Here is a 4,871-nt window from a genome sequence, read left to right as displayed (position 1 = left end):
TAACATATGTTGTCAAGAACATTTTCCTGAACAACAATCTACAACTTTTAGCCGTCGCTCGTTGTTCGTTAAAAAATTATAAACAAAAGAAGTTGCGTCAATAAACTGTTATTTACCGGCACCGTGTACATTTTGTTTGTGTTGTAAGCGTGTAGGCAGGGGGGCTGCGCCCTCTCGCAGGGGGAGGGGCTTTGCCCCTCTTCCCTGCTCCCCCCTCACGAAAAAATGAAGAATTCAATTAAGTGTCGCTTCATGTCAAGATTGTTTACTTGACATGAAGTGGAATATTACTTCGCATATCTCGCCAAATTCTTTCGATGTTTTGCGTGTAACAATTAGTATGAGGATCTACGAAATTTTTTCTTTGTGATTTACTGTATGGTGAGTGTAATCGTGCATATTGATTGAGTAAACAATTATGACATAAAGCGACACTTGATTGAATTCTTCATTTTTTCTCGAGGGGGGGCAGGAGGGAGGGGCAAAGTCTCTCCCCCTGCCTACACGCTTACAACACGAAGAAAACGTACACGGTGTCGGAAAATAAGAGTTCATTTATGATTATGTAAAGATGATTGTATGTAGCTTCAAGAATTTTACAAAGAACAAATGAATGTTGGCTATTGAAGCAATAACACTGTTGTTGGAGTGTATATATATAAATCCGTTTATTAACAATTAGATAGCATAAACGCTTTCGACCTTGTATTATGTCCTTTTCAAATGCATTTCTACAATGAAACGTATAATACAATTAATGAAATTTAAAAAATAATTAAAAATCGCAGAATAAATTTAATATACAAAAGTCACTTACAAATTTTTTAGAATAAAATACGTCGCTCAATGCTGATCGAGAATATCCGCACTAGCCATCCCGACCAACACTTTACTTTCATTTATGATATTTCTTTCGTTTATAATTTTTTAACGAACAACGAGCGACGGCTAAAAGTTGCAGATTGTTGTTCAGGGAGATGTTCTTGATAACATATGTCAAGGTCATTGACCTCCGAAGGTGCTCCGTTCTGAACATTTACCAATGATGTACAAAGAATGTGCGTTTTTTTAATAGAAAAAAATTTGTCGTAATTAACATTTGTTTATCACGCATGCGTAATGTGTATATACGTGTTGCGCATGTGTCTGTATGTGTTTAATACTGCGTATTGCCTCCTCTAACATTTAACAATTCGTTTATTTGTTGAGAAATATTGTTAATCAAATTTGTTCTTTCTTCTTGTCTATATATCTCTTTAAAACGGTATGTATAACTTTGTCAAAAAAATCGTTAAAAAATGTTTTAAATACAGATTTGTTTAGAAATACATGATCTTCAACACTCATACAATTTTGTACCAGGCAATCGATTCCTCTGACTAATGCAACAGTTTAAAGACAAAAGTTTTCTTCCCGTTTTTTACAGTCTATCTTCAATAGCCGCCATTTTGTAAAATATTGTTTGTAACTCAAGTTTAAGTTTTTGGTGGTTTTTAAGAGAAAAGTTAAGAGAAATGTTGTTAAGAGAAATGTTTAAACTTGAAATTGAGCTTTTATTTATCTTGATACGTTAATTTTTTGCGAAGTTATCTGCTATTAAAACCTGTTAAAAAGTTAGATGGCCTATTTGTTTTGCAGATGAGTGTATGGCAACTTGATAATTTAATAATATTTATGTTGAAATGCTAACCTAACCTAACCTAATCTAATCCTAAAATGTTCTTTAAATATAGTATTGGTGTAATGTAGATTCACACGCTCTATGTAATCCGTGATTTTTTCATTTGCAATTATTTTTTCACGTAACTTATTTATCATTAATATAAAATACAACATTTGCATGTTACTAGAAATGTCTTCAATATCATTTTCATTTTTACTAGCGCTTGATTTGGAACTATTGCTTTCAACGTTTTTATGTAAAAGCACAAAATTACAATGGAATTTATTCATTGGCGTCTCGTGTATTTTTAAAACATATAAGCGCGAAGTCAGTCTTTCAATATTTCCGGGAGAGCCAATAAATTTCAAAGAAAACTGAATTTCAAAACCTGAATATTTATAGTAGTTACGATCACAAACAATGATGCAACGACGATTGCCGTAACGTGGTCTCAAAAAAGACATAAATGCACAGGCGCACAGGAAATCGTTCCGAATTACCAAAGCGCTTTATACGCATTGACAAAACGGAACGATTTTAAAGCGCTGCACAGCAGTAATGCACTCTATGCGTTTCATGCGTAACTCTGAACGCACCCACTCTTGATGGCAAAAGCGCGAGCGTCGCGCTTGACGCGAGCTTCGTTCTAATTGGCTGTCGCGACCATTTTCTTTTTCGGCCGCGCTAGCATAGTGCGCTCTTGCGCATCGAACCCGAATCGATCGCGATTTTCGCTCTTTTTGTCACGATTCTTCGAGCCGAGCGGACCGGTGCTTCTGATTATCACATATATGTAATACTTCTATATCGCTAGTCAGAGATGCCAGATTCTGAACACTTGGTAGCATGCGGTAGCATGGAGGAGATGCGCACACAACCTCAGATCGTGTACGTGTGCGCTCGAGCTTCGGGCGCGATCGCACACGTACACGATCTGAGGTTGTGTGCGCATCCCCTCCATGCTACTGCTGGTACCGCATGCTACCAAGTGTTCAGAATCTGGCATCTCTGTCGCTAGTACGGTGCCGACCTGAAGCCCAATCGTTACGGTGCAGACAATATAGTAGCCTCTCTCTCGCGCAAGGTCCAGCTGCTTTGTACGCATGCGGTAAACATTCAAGCACGCTTGGGCATTTTTCTTTCTCGCGTTCTTTCTTCGCGTTCTCTCACTTTCCAATGCTTTGTCTCGCTCGCACTCGCTTAGTAGACGCGCCTGCGCATAATGACGCTCGACTATCTATGCCCATATTTGGACTTCGTGCGTCTCTCTTTCTCGGGCCTCGTGCCTCTCATTGCGAAGATACGCGACTAGCAATATAGAAGTATTACATATATGGATTATCATAAGACTCGACCAAGAGAGATGTCGAGGCGAGAGTCAGCGACGACGAAGTTCGGTAAGGTGCGCTAATCTACAATTCTGAACCACGAATCCGCGTAAGCTCGAGTCCGTGTGTTGAGGCCGGTCGCCTATTTTGTGTTTTAGTTTCGGGCAAAGACATCTTCGCCGTTTCCATATTGTTTCGAGTCAAGAGTGGCTGGAATCGAGTCTCACAAAGCTTTGTGGTTTAGCGTTCATAAGTTGAGTAGATAATAAGTCCGCTAAAAGTGTGATAAGCACCCGGAGGAGCTTGGAGATGTACAAAGCAGAATTTACTGTAGGATACTATGTGTGCACCTGTTTTCGCGATTGTGTTGTTCCCGTACCGTATCATGCCGTGTCGTTAACGTTTCGCTATCGTACTATATCGTGGTTACCGTCTCGATTTGACTGCTACCGTATTGCATCTTTTAATCACTATTGCATGGAACTTGCTGAGAAGTGCCTGATCACGCAAGATGCGAGTGATTCCGGGAAGGTTTGTGCGTGAGTTCGTGCCGGGAAGACGCAATTCGAGGGCATTTCGGGAAGTATCGTGCGTGGAATTGCGAGCGTGCTAGAAAACACGAAATCGGGCCGTCGCGCGTATATTGTGTCGCCGGATTTGCTGTGGCTGTTGTAATTGCTTCCGTTCCGTGCTGTAAATCTCCCAAGCAACCAGATGACGTTGTAATGATAATGTAAATATACGTGGTTTGTGTCACTAATTAGTGATTATGACCTAAATCTGACGTTATTTTGAACGTCATAACAATGATGTCAGTATGTATGTCATACGCATACGTCATATATGATGTAATTATTGATCTTTGGAGTGACGTCAGTTGAAATAAGTGAATAAGACGTCATAATGACGTTATTTAAATAACACGGTTGTTAAAAATTTGTTTTTCACTATATATTTATGTATTATATGTAAGATCCCACATACCACGTAATATTACGGAACTATCACAGTAAAATTGCTACATAGTAGTAATATTATTGGATTGGTGAAAAAGTTCTGCGGATTTTTAGTATAAAATTTAAACACAAAATCGACATTTATAAAAATTAATTTAGTCCACAATGTGTTGACCGTCTTGATCTACAACTTGTTGCCAACGTTTCGGTAGGGCCTTGATGCCGCTTTCCTAAAACCCTTGGGACTTGTGAGCAAAAAAATCAACAAGGTGATTTTGGATGGCCTCCATTGAGTCGAATTGATGACCGTCAACATTGTTTTGCAGCGAGCGAAACAAGTGATAATTACACAGTGCAAGGTTCGGCGAATATGGTGGGTGCTGCATCATTTCCCAGCCAAAACTCTGCAATTTTTTTTTCGTAATCCAAGAAGTATGTGATCGAGCGTTGTCATGATGGAAAATCACACCTTTTTTATTCGACAATTCTGGCCGCTTCTCTTGCACTACCTCGCGCAATTTGTCGAGTTGAGCGCAGTATTTCTTCAAATCTATTGTTTGGCTGCGGGAGCAGCTCGAACCACAGCACTCTTTTATAGTCTCACCAAATACATAGCATTACTTTTTGTGGATGCAAATTAGGTTTTGCCACCGTTTGTGAAGACTCGCCCAGACCGCACCACGACTTTCGCCGCTTAATGTTGTTGTACACAACCCATTTCTCGTCTCCAGTGATGATCCGTTTCAGAAATGGATCTAGAGAGTTTTGTTTCAGAAGAGATTCACATACTAAAATCCGATCCATGATGTTCTTTTCGCTCAGTTCGTGTGGCACCCATACATCAAGCTTTTTCACCATGCCAAGCTTTTTTAATCGATCCATAACGGTTGTATGATGAATGCCAAAGCGCTTCGCAATCTCTCG

The sequence above is a fragment of the Pseudomyrmex gracilis genome, unplaced genomic scaffold, assembly GCF_002006095.1.
Source record: "Pseudomyrmex gracilis isolate BER0280 unplaced genomic scaffold, ASM200609v1 scaffold_333, whole genome shotgun sequence".
Lineage (NCBI taxonomy): Eukaryota > Metazoa > Arthropoda > Insecta > Hymenoptera > Formicidae > Pseudomyrmex > Pseudomyrmex gracilis.
Note: the sequence above shows the minus strand (reverse complement) of the source record.